This window comes from Octopus sinensis, linkage group LG10, assembly GCF_006345805.1.
Source record: "Octopus sinensis linkage group LG10, ASM634580v1, whole genome shotgun sequence".
Taxonomy (NCBI): domain Eukaryota; kingdom Metazoa; phylum Mollusca; class Cephalopoda; order Octopoda; family Octopodidae; genus Octopus; species Octopus sinensis.
Window position 1 is genome coordinate 26,319,408 of NC_043006.1, and position 20,000 is coordinate 26,339,407.

Genomic DNA, 20,000 nt, shown 5'->3' on the forward strand with positions numbered 1-20,000 from the left:
ATCAACTCTGGTGTTCCCAAAGATTTGAATTTGTTACTCACGCTCTTCTAATATAGAAGACCTACTTAACAATATTTGCCATTGTTTTCCTGCACCTGTTGACAATTCAAGGGAAACATAATTGTACTGACTTTGAAAAAATCCTAAGGGGTTATGAGATTTTAATAACCTCATACAGTATACAGACAATAGCTACATTATTTTCAGCCCTGTAAAGCTCTCATCTCATGACGATCTTTCACGACAACTTTGCATATCATTGCCAAAACTGCATTTTCAAAACATCACGTCAAAAGGCATTGAAAAAATTTTCAGCAGGTCTCCACAAGCACGGAAATCCTTAAATCTCCTGGCAAATTCTTCCTGCACCCATTTTAACTCACTCACAAAGAATTCCCCGATTTATGGCTGAAATGTGCGGCTGTTCCTGAAGGCGAGGAAAGTGAGCATAATTGCTGTCAGCAATTTGAGTAATCCACAAATCCAGTTTCTTTTGGAAAGCTGTCACCTCCCCAAACAAATTATGGATGAGTTTTTCTTTTCCTTGTAACTGCACATTCAACTCATTCAGCTTGTGTGTAATGTTCACCAGATAGGCAAAATCATTCATCCATTTGTCATCATCAAAATTGATGCATAAATTTCTTTTTGCTTCAAGAAATGCTGCCACATGTTCTTGAATATTGTAAAAATGTTTCAAAGTACATCCATGGCTGAGCCACCTGATCTCGGTAAAGTAAGGAATGCCAGAAAATTCGGCGTTTATCTCGAGAAAATTTTGAAATTGTCGATAATTTAACGCGCGACTCCGAATGAAGTTGACAGCTTTCACAACATTATCCATGACATTGGGCAGCACTGCTTTAGTGTTTAAGATCTTTACTGTCACATTTTGTCCATCAGGTATTTTGTAGCTATGTTGTGTTCTTAGATTGCAAAAATCATGCATACAGCTGATAGATAAGGCTAACAGAAATTGACTGAAATAAGAATTCACAAAAATGGAATATTTCTGTCTCTCAAATAAATAAATAAAAAACACTCAAAATAAATATCAGAAATTCAGTTGCAAATGAACTTAGTAATGAACTCAAGAGCCACCAGCTTTGACTTTACGGTAAACTACCAAAACTATGAGGACTGCTGATGAAAAACACAAGTAAGTTACTTGCTCTTAAACACAAACTACAAGTAAAAAGCCCAAAGCTTTGTCATTCTAAGAAATTACAAGAAAATAAGAGTGAACTCTAAACTACAAGTTTGCAACAGCATAACTGCAATGCAAAAGACCATATCATCAAGTTTGTAAAGAGTCCTCCTCCCCAAAATGATCCGGAGTCATTCTGAGAGGAAATCTCAAAAATCCCTTAAAGTAACATTACTAAATGGAAAAACACTTGGATAAGACCTGATAGCCAGTTACCTGTATAGGAAGTTCTGCATTCTACAAAGTTCTTAACCTATTCAAAAGAATAATGGATGGTGAATTCAAGGTGCCAGACTGGATGATAGTTGCAGAGACAGCACTTGTGTCTAGTGCTGTAAGGCATGGGCACACTGAACAGTTGTCCAAGAGTCAGTCCCACAGGTCTAAGGGCCCAATACTTATCTACATATGTTTGTAAATTTTTATCAATAAATAAATAAATACAAAACTGAACTGTAAAAATATTTGTTAATAGAAAAAATATATTTTTAGAATGAATATCTTAATTTTTAAAGTCAGATCATTTTTTTTTTTTGTTCACTTCTTGTATATAAATAAATTAAGAAAAGTCTTCAACTGAAATGAAGTATACAGATTTTACAGTGCAGAGAAAGAGAGGAGGAGGAGATGGGCAAACTTGCAAAAATAACAGCTTGGCTCAATTCAGGTACAACATAGGCCACTAGTACAGTCATCTATCTCCATTACTGCATAAAAATCATCCAGTTCCAACAGACATGCCTATAATATAACCTGTTCCTGCAGCTAAGAAAACTCCATAACAAGAAATACCCAAATCTACAAAAGCAAAAGAGCTGGGGACTATGAAACATTAGGAATACTAACACAGTTAATCAATAGATTCAAAGTGAGTTATTGTCAGAATCATGAGAGTGACTTCTTAAATTCACAGAGTGTAAAATGGAACAAAACCCAGACAAAATATTTAACAAAGAACATATTCAAACATGAACTGCAGAATGGCAAGTGAGTATTCACTATCCTAAGGTCATTTCTACTGCTCTGTATATGACCTGTTGTCCAAGACAGAATCCCTTTATGTGAAAACACAATAATATTGTTGAACATGGCAACAATTTGATTTGGCATCAAGGAACTGCATCAAGTGTAGTTTATTACTTAAATTTTATTCTTTAGGGCAAGAATACTGGCAGGAAGTATTGAGACATATGGTTTCTATAATTAACTTTCTTGCATCCAAAGGTTTGCCATTTCATAAACATAATCAAATTATTAGGTTAGGAAAAAATGGAAACTGGGCAATTTAAAGCTTTTGAATAAATTTTACCGTTTTTTGGAAGAACATATCAAGCGTATGGAAGTCCTAGAAAAGGGAGCTTATTGCATGCATTATCAGTAAACATTTGTGAGGAATTTACTAAACTAATGGGTCATACTCTTTGTGTTCCACTTAGGCAAAATCCTTTTGGAAGGGGAAGCCACACTTCCTGTACATACATAAAACTTTTGTGCCAATAGGCCATGTCAGTTCCATGCTGTTACACCTAGAGTACAGATGTATAGTACGCACCTGTCAGATTCTCATTATCACACAAGATGACTGAATGCATTCATGGCCTACCAGTGTGGAAATTTTCATGCATGCACAGGAAGGGTGGTATCACCTCCCACCCAAAGGATTTTACCCATGCAGCATTAGTTTTGGCAGGAAAAAATAAAGTTGGATACTTTTTGAATGCACTTCATATGTCTGGACACTATACTGGATTGTAATCATTGATATATCTACTGAATCATGTCCTGGAAACAGCTTAAACTTGGTAGGGGTAAAAGTGGCAGTGTGTTGTTTACAGATTGTAAAATTCTTGACTTTATTCACAATCTATATTTACTTTCATTTGCTTTTATATTTTTATGATTTATTCTGACCTCAGCTTTAGGAAAAGATGCTGTGGTCAATCAGTTATTTGTTGTCACATTTTGATACTTTTCAGATTCTACTTAGAAGTTTCAAGAAAGTTAAAATATACACCAGACTCTTTTGTCACCTGACAATGAATAGGAGGTGATCTCAAATTTTAAAAAAACAGAACAATTGAGTAAGAAAATATAGAACCTGAAAACAAACTTTCTAGCAAGTTGTTAGAATGGCATTCCCAAAAATCAAGTCTTACAGTTAGAAGTGAACATATTTGATGCTATCAGTCTTGAAGGCTAGAAGTAAGAGTACAGATTCAGATTATAGTGATGGGAGAAAACAAAAAAATTGAAGTTCGTGTCCCAGTAGTTATGATGGATCAGATGAAGAGGTACTTCTCAGGAACAGTGGAAAGTTCAGTAGAAACTTTTCTCCTTGTTTGAGACTCTTGCTAAATTCAAACAGAGAATATAAACATCTGGTTAATGTATATATTGCAAAAACCTCAATTATGGAGACCTTCTAAATGAATGTGAGCATCTTAAATTTCTATTTTATTCTTAATGAAACTGCAAGATGCTCCCTGCATTGTATAGAAATTTAATTTCCATCAACTTGAAATCTGTATTTACTAGTGTTGAAATTGCACTCAGAATAATCATGTGCATTTTAGAGAAGTACTAGCTGAAGCCATTTGACAAGGAGGAGTAGATGAAAGGCATATGACACAAGACAACCAGAAGCTCTACATGACAACCTTCTGAGGGCTAAAGATAGAAAGTGATACGGTTGTAGAAGAGTGAAATACATAGAAACAGAAGTGGAAGAGTGATAACAACAGAGATTTATAACAGGCACCTAAAAGAAAAGCGAGGTAACATAATGATTTAGTAAGGATATATGCAGAAAGTAAGTGATTTGCCAATGTTCTGCAGGATGAGGAAGAGAGATATTAGGTATTCCAAACTACAAGGTAATGCAGAGAAAACCAAGACATTATGGGAGAGAAATGCATACAGATGGATAATTGTAAACTTGCATGAAAGTGGTTTCTATGAAAGAAGACTGTATAGGAGAGAGATGTTCCCAATAAGGACTCAACAAAAGGATCAGCATTTCTAGTTGATAGCAGTATGACAGATAAAGCAATTATGGATATGAAGGCAAGAAAGTCCCTAGTCTATCAGAAATTACTGCTGAGATGCTTAAAATATCTAGCAGACTAGGATATGGCCTAGTTACTCACAGAGTCCAATCAGGATATATAAGACTGATATAGCAGCATTTTAGTTAACTGTTACAAGTGTAAAAGAGATGACTTAGGGAGCGGTAATTACAGAGGTATCAAATTGCTGGACCAGGCCATGAAAGTTATGGAAACAGTTGTAGTTCAATTAATTAGGGAGAGAGTTAGATACGATGAAGTTTGGTTTTTACCACAGAAAATACTACAGATTCCCTCTTCCTCATGAAGTACTACGCTAAAAGTGATCCACTGTGCTTAGCATGTGTTGACCTGGAAGAAAGCTTTTGACAGGGTCATTCACTTTGTGATCTGGTAGTCACTGAGGAAACTAAGATAGAAGAAGAGCTTGTGAGAGCCATAGATGCCATGTACAGGGGTGCTGTGAGGTGAGAATTGAAAAAGAGTTTGACAACAAATATGCAAGTAAAAGTTATCAGGGCTTGCTTCTAAGTCTCCTATCTATTGCAGTCCTTCAGGTCATAACAGAAACGTTTCAGATTGATTGCTCATAGGATCTACTGTATGCAGACATACTCATTATTAAAACTGAATCTGTAGAATTTCAAAAAAATCCCAGGTGTGGAAAAAAACCTGTAATCAAAAGGTTCATACTTAATTTAGCAAAGACCAAAGATTTAGTAAACAGGAAAACAGATAGAACTCTTCTACATATGAAGCAAGGCCATTTCCCTGATGGAAGTGAAGGAATGGAAATTCCATACAGTATACCCAATGCAGACTTAACACTCAAGATGTGCAGAGGATCCACAAGAAGCATAACAGTGAAAGTAGATTTCATATGTGGCATATGTGCAGGAGCAACAAACACTAAAAGTACATGAAAAACAGATTTTCTCAGATAACCATGAGGTCCCTATAAGTAGTAAATGGTTTCTATTCATTATTTACATTTGACAGATATGTCCTCATCTTGTTTGTCAACATGTTTCAGCTGATATACCCTCCAGCCCTCATCAGGTGTCTTCAGGAAATTTCAAACCTGGGTTCTCATTCCTAAGGTATTTTTCGATATTATTATTATTATTATTATTATTCAGGTCACTACCTGGAATTGAACTCAGAATCTTGGGGTTAGTAGCCTGCACTCTTAACCACTATGCCATATGCCCATAAATAATGTAAATAATGTACATAATTCTTCATCTCTTAAATATAGAACTGAATGGTTTCTATTACCTAGGTGATCTAATAAGCAACCAAGGGGATTTAGTGAGTTGTGGGGGTCACCAGTTTAGTGGATTGGTAGGCAAGTTAGTTCAAAGTTGTAACGTGTTCAAATGTAATGTGTTGGAAGATAACAATGTCACAATATAATGTGGAATGAAGTGTATGTAGAAATAAATGTCAGAAGGCATGTTTTGCTCATAAAGCATGGTAATTTATTTTAGATTGTTGATAAGTGCTAAGTAAAGTGAGCATATGAGAATAAATTTTTATCTTTGGGTGTAAATGTTAAAAAATGCAGAGTATTGGGAGAATGAGAAATGTGTAGCTAGACATGAATGAATTTTGCATGACTTACTATATATTTAAGTTTGGTGCTTATAGGCTGCAGGATGGTGATAGATATAAGTGAAATGAGTTGTGTGGTGTTGGTAGAGAACACTGTAAAAGACTCACAGCAGAAAGAGTGATGTTGCCACTTGGGCTATCAAATCCGCAACTGATTTAGCTAGTTCCTGTTTGAAAAAGACACGTTTACTGCTAGACAGAAGTTACATGTATCCTTCTGCAGCCAGCTCTAATTGGATGAAGAGGCCAGAGCACGACTGTGCTATGCTACCACAACAATAGCTCTTTCATGTCTCACTACACTGCCCCACTGCAGACTGCAAGCCAATACAAACAAGCCAGGATGACAAATACAGTGTTGTGAAAAAGTTAAGCTGTGTTGAATGCCCTTTACCATCTCAGGTGATTATTGTCAGGAGGAATAAAAAAAATGCAAAGGACCAGCAAAATGAAACCAACGTTCAGAATTGTGAAAAGTATTTGTGTTGGTGAATGTGAGGCAAAGCTGAGAAAAATAAAATGTGCATATCAAGAGAGAGAATCCAGGGAATGTGTGCAGAAGAGGATCTATTTGGGTGAGCTTGAATAGCAGTGTCACTTTGTGTGTACAGTGTGCAGTTGCTGCATGGCCGAGGTAGCATTAGTATGCACGTGAGTGCTGAATGTGCCAGTCACTGCATGACTGATGCAGTGTGTGAGTGTGCATGGCAAGAACGACACAGTGTGGTATGCGACTGCAACTAATGAAGGCATAATATGTGGTGCATGTGTGTAGGAATGTTGAAAAATTTTACAAATAAAATATAGAACATCCAAAAACATGCATATGGATAGGAAGGATCCTGAAAAGTTAAAAAGTAGCAACTGAAATGCAAAACTAGGAGCAAGCAAAGAAAAGTTCCAGTCTATATACAAGAGTTCAAGTGAGTTCAAAGTAGACAAAATGAGAAACAGCAGAAATATGGCAGCGATCGCTGTGCCTGATGCAATACCACAAGCTGATGCTTTACATTGGAAACATGAGGAGCAAGGAGGGATGCTGTAAAGCAAGTGTTTCTCAGCAGCAAAAAACAAGACAGATTCGATCAGGTGCAAAAGCGCCGAAATCATCTTCAGGAAGCAGAGCTGGAGAAGCTCAGTGAGTCAAAGCAGAAGTCCAGGACAATGGAGGATGATATGTTTATACATATCATGAACAAGATGACCTCTACCCAGCAATTTCAAATTTAGTTCATTTAAATAGGATGTAAGGTTCACAAGGAAAGCTAAATCATGCACCCAGTCTTAATTTTGAAGTTCCAAAGCAAACTTTCCTTTCATATCCTTGAAAGCAAAAATTTCTTCTCTGAGCACATAGAATTGCTTCAGTATCCTACTCTTACTTATCCATCCTACCTCGCAACAATAGGCAAGGGTACCATACTCTGCATCAATATATTCTAAGAATTCTTTAAATTACAGATATTGATGCATACCTATTATTGCGAAGTATGCTGAACCAATTCTGTGTGCTCAGAGTAGAAATTTTTGCTTTGGAACTTCAAAATGAAGACTGGGTTCATGATTTAGCTTTCCTTGTGAACCATACATCCTATTTAAATGAACTAAATTTGAAATTGAAGGGTAGAGGTCATCTTGTTCATGATATGTATAAACATGTCAAGGTGTTTGAAACCAAACTTCAGCTTCGGGAGAGGCAACTAAGAGATGGAAATATTTTCCACTTTCTGACCTTGGCACGGCATGGACAAGCAGATTTAGGGTCTTGACTTTATGATGTTGACACATGGCACAACAATGGACATGACATTTGAAAACTTCATAGATTTTGCACTTAAATTCTGCTGATGAATCATACAATAAAATGCAACGATGCTGCCAGGTTCCTTGTACATTGAAATCTCTGCTTTTATTTTTAAAATGAACCCATTTTTACTTCCAACCAAGGCAGGTAAGATTGGATTTTTCATTAAGATTTTCACTTTCTGAAAAATGTCCTCGCTTGTAGTGCCTGTCATGGCATGCAGTCCAAGCATCTCTTCGGTAATATTAAAATCGGAGTTAACACAAAACACAAACACTACAAGCTGGGTTATGTTACACCAGTACTCTTGTCTGTGGCTAAAGAAAAAGTTTCAAATTTTGAGCACAGCTTCATTACGCCTTGTCACAGTTCTGTGAGATGGGCTAATATTTTCAAAGGCTTTTTTTTCTTGACACACGATTTCAGATACGAGTAAACATTCTTTTCCAAATTCTCCATCACTGTAGTTTGTTGAATGTTTTGCGATTTTTTCAGCAATAATGTAACCAGCTTGGACAATATTATTACTCTTGTTCTGTTTATTGACAAAAAATATTTGTTATCCTATTAAGGCTTTTCTCAATTTTTCAACTTTTCCTTCCTTCCCTCGCCTGATTGCAATACTGGGAATGTTTTGTACAGTAGTGTCTTTTCAAATAATATTCTTTCAGAATAGTAACAGACTCTCAACAAATGAGACACACTGGTTTCTCATTCCATAGTACAAAAAAATAATCTGCCATCCACTTATCTTGAAACACATGACCTTCATCTAACTTTCTTTCCTTCAACATATTTGGGATTTGGATATTCCAAAGGTTGGATTTTTGACTGTGTGGAAAAGAAGGTAGGTCTTTCAGAACAACTTCAAATTGAAAATCAAATTTGAGAGTAAGGAATAATCTGAAAGTGAACAGGATCTACAGAAGTTCAACCAAAATGAAGTATTAAAAATCAATCAGGACTTTGGAAAATTTGAAAGTAATGATATTTAGTAGCATCCGAAAAAAATTCAATTGAATAAAAAAATTAATCTATATTAAATTTCTCTAAAAAAAAAGAAAATCGATGTCTTTTCAAACAAAATAAAATAAATAAAATTTTGAAGTTCATAGATTAAAATGCTAATAAGAAACTGAAAAAAAATATGTGGGAAAGACAGCTCTTAAAAAGAAAATTCAAATTTACCCACATACCTACTTTAAGAAAAATATTTTGAATAGGTAAAATAAAAACTTAATCCTTATTCTTTAAATTTTGAATAAACAAATTAAAGTTCATAGAAAATCATAGTTGAAATTATACTTTTTCAGCATAATCAAAAAAATTCATTGGGAAAAAAATCATTTCAAATTAATCATCAGTTGTAGTAGTAAAAAAAACTAAACTAATTTACTAAAAAGAAAATCTAAGTCTATAAAGCAAAAACCTAAAATCTATAACCCAGCAGTGCAGAACAAATCTTTCAAAAGAAGCCCACATTTTTTAGAAATAAAACATTTATTTGTTACCAAACAATAATAGGTAATGAAAAACTGGAAAAGGGAAGTTAAAATGGTTGAAGGCTATTGAATCAACATGAATTTGAAACAAAGTACTGAAATTTGATCTTGATCATACTCCATTTGAGAAAAAATAAACCAATGGCAAATATTCTACTAAATAATTTCAAGATTTTGCAGTTAAAATCCAAATAAAATCAAAAGCTGAAGCTCTTAAAAGAAGCTTAAACAGGTTAAAATTCTATTTTTTCTTTATCAAAATTCAAGAGAAAAATTTATGAAAGAAACAATCATAAAAACTTTCTTCAAAAAAGCTGAAAAATCAAACAGCTTTCGCAAGTGATATTGGCAAACTTTCAAGAAATATCAAATTGAAATTGTAATGAAAGATAAAATCTAAAACTGGATTAAGAATGTTAAGAATTCAAGAAAGTGAGAATCAACTGATAACAAAAAAAATTACTATTATTACTCTTTGAACCATTGATTGTTGTGATATTAAAATATTTAAGATAGAAAAGTAAAATGGAGGACAAACACATATGAACTAATGAGATGCATTGGAGTAAAAGCTACTGTAAAAAAAAATTAAGGTTTGTAAAATTTTGCATTCACACGTTCCTACACACACACTGCTTGTTGCTTGCACTAAAATATGACAGGCAGAGATGAGAAAAATATTTGTGATGTCATATTTCGTGAGAGACAGACAGACAGTGTGATGCTTTAAAACAGAGAATATAGCATTTATACTGTACAGCAAAAGAGAGAGAGAGAAGAAAGGAGGGATGGTGAAATTAAATGCAAAATTAAAGTGCAAGTTTAAGAGGCGAGAAACAATAAGGTTAATAATTGGAAAATTTGAGAAAAATTTTTTGCTTGTAAAATTAGTAACCTAGAAACTCATGGAGGGTGGCACAACATGTCAAGGGCCACAGGTTGCCCATGCATGCTGTATAATGTGGGTAGCCATGTAGCTCCTATACAGCAAGAAACCTGTTCTGTTTTGGTCTTGTCTTACATATTTTAACCTCTCATTGCTTAGCATAAAACTGCTTCCAGGAGATTTTAGTCTTATGAGCCACATTATGACACCACTAGTGCTGGTACCACGAAAAAAAAGCACCTAGTATGCTCTGTGCAGTGTCTGGTATTAAGAAGGGCACCCAGCCATAGAAACCACACCAAAACAGGCACTGGAGTGCAATGTATCTCTGAGAGACAGAGATCTATATAGTAGTTATAGGGAGACCTAGAATGAAGACAACATACTTGTGAGCCAGGGTCAGAAGCCTGTCTTCGTGATTGAATGCCAATCAGTGACCCATTTCTAGATTTGATCTAGGATTAGGTATCACAATAGAGTGCCATAAAAAAAGAGACAAGTAGTTTGACCATGCAAAAACACACATTTTGCCTTATTTTCATGTGAAAATACATTTTTTCCATAGAAAATTAAATATCATTTGGAAGTTCTGGATGTGAACTTTCTTCACATATAGTTTCAATCAAAATCTGAGACTTACATATTATGCCAGGGTCCCTGAATCACCCTGGTATTTCCTCCCATTCACAAAGTTTATCCTGTTTTTTTTCTTCTTTTTTTTTTGTTTATTTTTTAATCTAGGGCAACATGCAATTCTGAGAATGGTACCAGGTGGTTGTGTGATGTACTCAAAACAACAGATAAATCTTCCTCAAATCATACACATTTTCGTTTGAATTTTTTTTTAACTAAAAAGGTTTCTTGCATTGTTTTTAAGTGCATAGTGCAAAAAAAAAGGGGGGGGCCCAAATCGGTTTGGATGGGGGTGAAGGGAAGAGAGGTAGAAAAAAATCATAAATTTTTCAACATTTTTTTTTTCCATAAAAAGCTTACCCCCATCATTTCCAAGGCTGTAGTAAAAAAAAAGGGAAAAATCCCTGTCAAAAAGAGAAAATCCAACTTATGTAGCCATCCTGATCCAAAACTTGCCATTTTTAATAGTCCATTAAAATCTTATTGAAACAATATCACATTCCAAAATCTCAGGGTTTATTTCGTTCTAAACCTACTAGAAATGTGCCAAAAACTCAAGTCTTTTATGATATGCAGAAGAAACATTGGATCTATTTTTTGACATGCTAGTCCCCACACAGCATGAGGCCAATGTGAGGAGTTTTGCTCAAGAACACAATACACCATCCAGTGCAGAAATCAAACCTGTGATCTGACAATCGTGAGTGCAGCATCCAAATCACTAGGCCATGCACCTTCACAAGAGTTGAAGAGTAAAGAATTTAGTTTTGCACTAGTGGTATTGGTGTGGAATGACTGTGAGAGCTATGATGAGTTGTCAGCAAAGGAAATGATTTGGGGGAAAAGAAAGGTATAGTAGAAGTTTTCAATGAAGGGTCAACAAATTACTGGTGGTCAGAGAAAATAAAGGAACAATAAAGTGAGTGAATGTATTTGGAGATCTTTGAGGCTGAAATCCAGATGGGAGAGATGAAACAGTGAAAGTGGAATTTGCATATGCAAAGGTCATACCTTTTGAAGTAAAATTTGAAAAGAGTGTAGCCTAGATAACAGAGATGAGTTGTAGATAGGGGTTAAGAAATTTGTGATCCAGAAAAAAATAGGATGTTTGGTTTGCATGTTAATGAGAGATGATAAGTGGGATCTAGGTTAGACAGGAGTCTTTGGATGTAGAAGAGTTGGAAAATTGGCCATCATAGGATACTGCATGAATTGACATGAAAATATCTAAGCAGGAAACCTGGACCAAATGCTTGCAAAAGCTGCAAATGGTACCCTAGTATCAGATGGTGGTGTTAAACCAGGCACATACCACCAAATAAATAAATAAAAAATAAAGGAGGGAACCTTCTATATCATAAAAGAGAACTACATTAGAACAGGAACAAAGTACACCTATCACCAAAAGAAAGAAAAGAATGGGACTTCTAAAAACTGCAAGACACTAATGATGGCAACAGCAGTAGAAACAGTAGTAGTAGCTACTACTGCAGCTGCTGAAATGACAAATGGTTGAAGATGGGTAGAGGAGAAAAGATCAGTAGAGGCACTATCAATTGGTGAGATAGAAGCCAACATGGGTGAGTTTTGCTGGCTGCTGTGGTTATTCTTCTGTCTGTTGCTGCTGTAGGCAATTCACCACACACTGTACCATCTCACTGTATGGTGTGCAAACTGAATGTCTTTTCACATATATGCTGAAATTTGTTTTGCAAGTTACATGTTATATTCTTCAAAAAGTTGTGCTTGGTTAATATTTGCTGCAAAGTATGTTTTTGACATTTTTTTCCAATTTTTTTCCTCAATGTTTAACCAGTGATCTTGTTGGAAGTACCAAATCTATTTTTAATTTCACTAAATGTTTACGTTTTCATCCCTATAGTGAGTGAATGGGTGGGCTCTGGAAATATTTTTAAAATGGCCTCTGTACAGTGGGTGACCACTAGATAGGTCATTACATTTTGGTAATTGTACTGGAGAGACGGACCATCAAGTTGTAGAGAAAGTTTTGTTTCCATATTTAGACAACCTAATATAAAAATCAGATGTACCTTCAATTGGGTAAAGTTATTTTAAACAGCAGATAAAACATTCCTATTTATGAAAGCACCTAGTGTATGAAGTTGAAGCAGAACAGAATTTTTTCCAATATTTTGGGTCTTTGTAGAACTTCAACTTCTTTTTCCATAATATAAACACACTCATTTGTGATTGTATATATATGGAGCTCACTAATGATTTTACTTGAGTAGGGAGATGCTATTATGTTATTAAGAAAGTATTGCTCATGCTTAAAATTCAATTAAGTGGTTGTGAACTACACGCCCATAACATGCTTAGAAGGTATATATAAACTCTATACAGGTTGCTTGAATGTGTTTCTTTAAAATCACTGTGAAACAAAGAGTCTGGAGAAAAGCTGAGTCTTAGATTGCTTCTCATCAATAAAGTTGTACTTAAATACTTTAAAGCTGGACCATAAGGTGTTTGACTGTACCTCACTCGTGGATACTAGAATAATTGTACTTTGTAAAGTTCCTGTAATTGGTGTCATTAAAAGACCGACTACAATATGATTCAATATGATTCATGAGCTACCAATAAGAACTGAAGCTATTACTATAGTCACAAAGACAACTATAGTCACAAAGAGAACAGAAATGTCCAGTGTGACAATTTATTTGCATCTTGTTTATCCTGGTAGTAGTGAATCCCTTGCTAGCCCTGATGATAAAGGATTTATAGTCGTGAAGAACAACAACATTACAAATGCCAATGATGAATGTTACAAATATCTCAAAATTGATGAGAACATTGTGTTCAATGGTGCTTTAAGTAAAGCTAGCAAGACAAACGAATACTCAGCAGACTTTAGAAGATATAGCAGTCAGAGTTGTCCACATTCAATAAAACCATATCCCAAAATGCTTTTGCAGTGTCGTTGTTAAAAGCAACACCTAGGATACTAGACCGGATACTTGAAAAGATCCGTAACTTGGACATAAAGACTAAGAAGATACTAACCACCAACTGGTAACATCCATACGAACTGTGATACTGACAGGATCTATGTTAAGCATAAGGTCAATCCAAATGATCTTTGAGTGCTCCATCATATCACTAAGACAACACCTATTGAACAGTAAAAGGAGAAATAAGTACATCATGAGTATGCAATAGAGAAAAGTAATATCTTGAAAGTAGGTGAAGGATACCAACAACATTAACAGAAAGAGTAGCTTCTCCTGGACCTATGATAGACACATTACATCCCATCTACATGGACACACCTTTGTTGTTTAGGAACAGGAGTTAGCTATTATACACTTGATCACAAAGAAAGATAGGAATGTCTGCAAACTTCCATGTTGTGACAGAACATTGATTATGCCATGCCAATGTGAAAAATAAATATTAGGACATTATTGCCAAGACCATTTACAAAGCTTTCCAGTTATACTAAAGACACACAGAACCAGAATGTATTCACTACTTTAAAAAGAAGGAATAGTAGTATAATATTCCAATGAAATAGTAATCTATTACGTTGTGTCACATACAAAGGTTATACTTTTGCAATCTAAAGGTACAAGAAAGCTACAAAATACCTGATGGACAAACTGACAGTAAAGATCTTAAACACCAAAGATGGAAACAAAAATGTCTATTAAGTAACATTTCTGGAAAAGTTATTAGCAAATGACCAAAAATGTCATTAAGTTATTACTATTAAAAGAAGCATAATAGTGTTGCTGAAACAACATAGAAAAGATTGCCCTGGGAATATTTCCTATGAATACATCTGTTGTTGAATATATTACATACATGTCAACACAAGGTATAATGGTTTCCCATCAAAATGCTAAACACAACCATAACAGACTTGACACAATTGTTTAAGACTGAAAAGAGAAATTATGTACAGTCATAGAGATCAACTGCCTTTATGTGAACATTACTTTTGAAATTATTGAGGAAGAGAATCTTTATAATTGTTTAGAAACACACCCAGATTCACATTTATAATCCATAACTATAAGCAATCTCATAAAGCTGAGATTTTCAGACAAAGAAAGAGGTCAGCCAACACACCATTTGCAAATTACAATCTTTAAGTAGAACAATAAAAATGTGCAAAACATTCAACATGTAACTTATTGTTGTTATCGAGACTGCAGCAATGGAGCTTTTCTACTTGGCTAAAAACCAGCTTCTTCCTTCAACAGAAGGCTTCAAATAATAATAATAATAACCATCATTACACCCACTTTTTCAATGCTAGCATGGGAAAAGCTGCTCTTCCTGATGCTATCACTTGTTTTAAGTCAGTTACTTTACCCCACAATTTTACACACCAAACCACTGGTGAACAATTTGTTTATGGGGTGGGCATACATGTGAATGCTGCTTAATGATGTGAATGTAAAGACACATGGTAATACACTCACATAGTTTTTGTCTTCTAATTTCACTCAAGGTATTAGACAACTTGAGACCAAAGAAAAAGACATTTGCCCAAAGTACTAAATAGTGAAATCAAACCCGAGACATTGTTGTGATTTCAACTTTTTAACCACACAGCCATTCATATTAATATATAAATTATACACAAATATATACATACATATGTATGGATGTATCTGTAAACAAATATGCATGCAGACATACTTATATGTACATATAAATATAATCCAGATCTTAAAAAGGAAAGACCAAAAGATTCCGTCTTCTTTCATCAAAATTTGATACCATCACAAAAATTTGATAACATCAGAGATATGTTAGATCTACCTAAATAGTTGTCAACTCATTAAAAGAATAAAAAATCCCAGTTAAACTATCCAAGTCAAAGCTTACCACCAGATATCAAATATAAAAGGTACACGGACGCTTCAGTCTATTCTTATAGGATCATTGGGCCACCAATATAACACTTAAACGAGAAGAAAGTACACAGTTGTATAGGACAGCTTCTAATCAACAAAATGATACAAGAAGATACAGAAACTACAGCAACATGATTGAAGTTTTGCTGAACTACCGGGTGGATTCTTACAGCATTACAATTAGTTCCACAACTATTGGAAGCTTCTATTCAACACCAAACCTAGATTTGGTACATTACTTTACTTTTCGGAATATCAACTCTAAAGCTATACATTACAAAAATAAAAAAGCTTCCTACAGAGAAACTTGTTAACATTCCCACTCATAAAACATAGTGCTTATAGAAATGAATGCCTTAACTCTTTAGTGTTCAGATTAATCTGTCAAATGTAAGGCTTATTTGTTCATAATATTTTGAATTATTCTTATAACTTCCTTAATTTTTTACATACTGATTTGAAATTTCGTCAGTAGGTGCTTATATACCAGTGGTTTATAGTTATGTAATTTTAGCTGATCTTCCTGATAAAATTTGAACTTTATGGGCAGGTAAATTTAATTAACAGGTGTAAAAGTAATAACATGATGCATAAACACTAAAATTGAAATTTTTAATGCATCTTACCTATTTGAATTGTTACTAAAACTATCCTAGATGTCAACCACCAACAATTTTGCCACTTTTCAAGATGAAGTATGTTAATTTGAATTAATTAAAATACAGGTATAATCGGTACAAGATTCTTTCTTTCTCTATATTTAAATATTTTCATTGAAAATAAAGTACAAAACTCTTTTACTAGTCAATATACCATTGGCTATGTACTCTTATACAATTTAATGAATATGTTTACATAACCGAACGTAACTAAAAAAAAAAAAAGCTCATTAACAAGTGAGACAAAGGTGAATACAGATGTGTAACATACTGAAAATTAATATTTATTTCTCACTTTAACATATTTATAATAAAATGAAAGGAATATATGATAGTATTACTATCAAACAACAAAATATAGTTATGCTATATTTCTATCGTGAAACTGTCCAAAGCACCCTTTACACAAGGGCACTTTGCAAAACAAACAAATATATGAGGTCTCGACCTGATATTCTTTCAGAGTTTTTCTTTTTTGCAGCGAACACTCAGCAAACTTTTTTCCTTCCATTTATCTTTTTGACTTGATGAAAGTCAATATTTTCTCTGTTGACATCCACCTCAGTTTATTTTGCTTTTCTCCCAGTTCTATGCTTTCTAGAAGAAAAGCCTTCACATAACTGAGATGCGATGTCAATCCGAAATTTCAAGTGGTCATAGTCCTTTGGTGGCAGAGGTACCTTGTGGCTTTTTACATAAACAATATATGAATTTCGTTTTTGTATTTGGTTTGCAAGATTCTTTATGTGAATTCATGCGTTGAAGCATATTTTATTGAGTCTGCAGAGAATCATTCTGTTTTTGTTGTATAGTGAAACTGTATGCTCCTTCCAGTAAAAAGTGGTAGGTGCCAGCCATTATAAATAGACCAGTAGCCGGTTGTCAAGAGAGGGTCAGAAGTCAAAGAGTTGACAGTTGACAGTTCTAATCAGTGTCTTGTGGAGCTATCAGTGATAGTAAAATGGAAGAAGTTAGTGTATTACTATTCTGGTACAAAGAGATACAATGGTATCCAATGACTGGTAACTATTGTGGGTACTAGTGTAAAACAGTAACTACAGTACAACAACAATCACACATAATGCCAGAAGAACCCACTTTACAACAGTGACAATGAGGAAAAACAAATTTATACAGACTGAAAAAAAAAAACCATTCACACGGAAAGTTTAAACTAATTTATGTAAGAACAACAAGGATTGCAGCAGCAAATGTTACAACTGATGAAGATGATAACCAAATTACAACTAATGAAGATGATAACCAAACCAGAGAATACCTTTTCACCTGACCATGTAGCAAATTCCATAAGTGAATTCAAATATGACCCTAAAGAAGGAGTAACCTTTGAGGCTTACTTTCGAAGACTTGAACAAATTTTTGAATGTCAGGATAGGACGGACAAAATGAAAGCACATCTAGTTTAAGAAAACTAACGACAGCTGAGCACAAAAAATATAGTAACTTCATTCTGCCAAAAAAAAGCATTCGACAAATTTCACCAACACAGTGACATACATTAGTACACCATCACAATGTTTAGTGAAAAGAGGTCACTGTTTAATACCAGATGGAAATGTTTAAACATAGAAAAGAGTGAAGATGAAGATTTCACTACTTACACAGGCAGAGTCAATAAAAAATGTGAGAGATTTAGGCTGGATATACTTACTCCAGATTCTTTCAAGTGTTTGATTTTTACACAAGGATTGACAGATAAAAGGGATGCAAAAATCTGAATGAAAATTGTAACAAAACTGGAAATGAGAACCAGCATTTGACATTGAAGAAAATCAATGGAAAGTGTATTTTCATATAAGACCAGTGCAAAAAAGTTGGAAAACAAATAGTGTTGCAAGAAAAACAGAAAAAATTTAGGATATAGACCCATGTATGGCATGTGGTAGGATGCACCTGAAAAAAGATTGTCCATATAAAAAAGCAAGGTGTGTTCACTGCGAGTTTATACTCTTTTTACTCTTTTACTCGTTTCAGTCATTTGACTGCGGCCATACTGGAGCACTGCCTTTAGTCGAGCAAATCGACCCTGGGACTTATTCTTTGTAAGCCCAGTACTTATTCTATCGGTCTCTTTTGCCGAACTGCTAAGTGACGGGGACATAAACACACCAGCATCAGTTGTCAAGCAATGCTAGGGGGACACAGACACACAAACACACACACATATATATATATATATATTATATATATATATATATATACATACGACGGGCTTCTTTCAGTTTCCGTCTACCATTTCCACTCACAAGGCATATATATGTATATATATATAAATATATAAATATATATAAATATATATATATATATATATATATATATATATATATAACAAGTTGTGTATCATGCCTTAAATTAAAGAATTCAACTCACAAAGTCAACACTCGTTTCTGTTTTACTAATCTATTTAGATATAGAAAATATCATTGAAAATAATCTTTCCAATAAATATATTAACATATTTCATTAAATTCAACGTCTTTATTGATATCTGCCTGGATTTTTTAATCCCACTTATTTTTTTCTAAATGCAGGTGTTATTCAAATCTTTCTACTTCCAACACATGTTTCGAAGAAAACATTGGTATTATTCCAGAAGGAATAAAATGGTGTAAAACAATGCAATCTTCTCATCAGGGAAAGAAAGAAACCAAACACATCAATAAGACATTTTAACAATACATTATGACTTATTTTTCCCAGTATGCTTGTTTGAAGCGATCACTATGGAAATAAACTGTTACGCAGAATGTAAACAAGCTGGAAAAAGAGACAGCTTGTGGTTTCCCACAACCGTAGAAGAAATACAGGCATTTTTTGCCATAAATATTATTATGGGTATTAGACAGTTACCCAGGATTACAAATTACTGGAGCAATCAGGAACCTTTTGGCAATCAGTATGCTTCTAGTATTATGATCTGAATACGATTTGTGAAACTAAACCAGTATTTACATGTGAGAGACACCAGCAGTACCCCAACACATGGAGAACCAAACTTTGATCCCTTATTTAAAATAAGACCTCTCATTGACTGCATTCATAATGCATATAAAACATTTTACAACCCTGAGAAATACTTATCTGTTGATGAGGCCATGGTAGGGTATAAAGGAAGGGTATGCTTCTGACAGTATATGCCAGGAAAGCCCACAAAATGGGGGATCAAAGTTTGGAAAATTTGTGAAGCAAATACTGGGTACTGCTGTGGATTTAGTTTTTATACAGGGAAAAGACACAATAATGTTAGTACGGCCTAGGGTACGATATGGTCTGGAATTTATCACTCCCATACCATAATCAGGGCTGAATGTTATTTTTTGACCGATTTTTTAGTTTGGTCAAACTTGCGGTGGATTTAGAAGCTGTGACAACATATACATGTGCTACAGTAATTGTTAGTAGAAAAGGGCTGCTGTTAGATATAAAAAAGGCAAAATTTAAAACAAGAGGTGAAATAATCCAACAACAGAAAGGAAATCTGCTAGTGATCATATAGAAATAAGAGGCAGATAAATTTTCTATCTACCAGTGCACAACCATGTGTAGATGAAAACCTTGATTATAACAGGTACATGGGCAGTGTGGATCAGCTGAACCAGGTGATGAGTTATTATCTGGTTGGCAGGCTGGGTAATAAATGGTGGCGATACCTTGTTTGGTAGTAAACATGAGCATTGTAAATGCATTTATATTATATACCAAATCAGGAGGGACTTGCAAGCG

The 20,000-nt window shown here is 34.4% G+C and overlaps 1 protein-coding gene across 3 annotated transcripts in view; it reads right to left on the bottom strand.

Annotated features, from left to right (window-relative positions):
* LOC115216606 (serine-rich adhesin for platelets) overlaps nt 1–20,000 on the bottom strand; it is a 131,651-nt gene that overhangs the window by 64,580 nt on the left and 47,071 nt on the right. The window contains exon 3 of one of the 3 annotated variants that reach the window (XM_036506406.1): nt 13,736–13,843. The exons of the other annotated variants lie outside the window; for them this stretch is intronic. The gene's annotated coding sequence lies outside the window, so the exon portion shown is untranslated. The remainder of the gene's footprint in view (nt 1–13,735; nt 13,844–20,000) is intronic. 3 annotated transcript variants of the gene reach the window in all.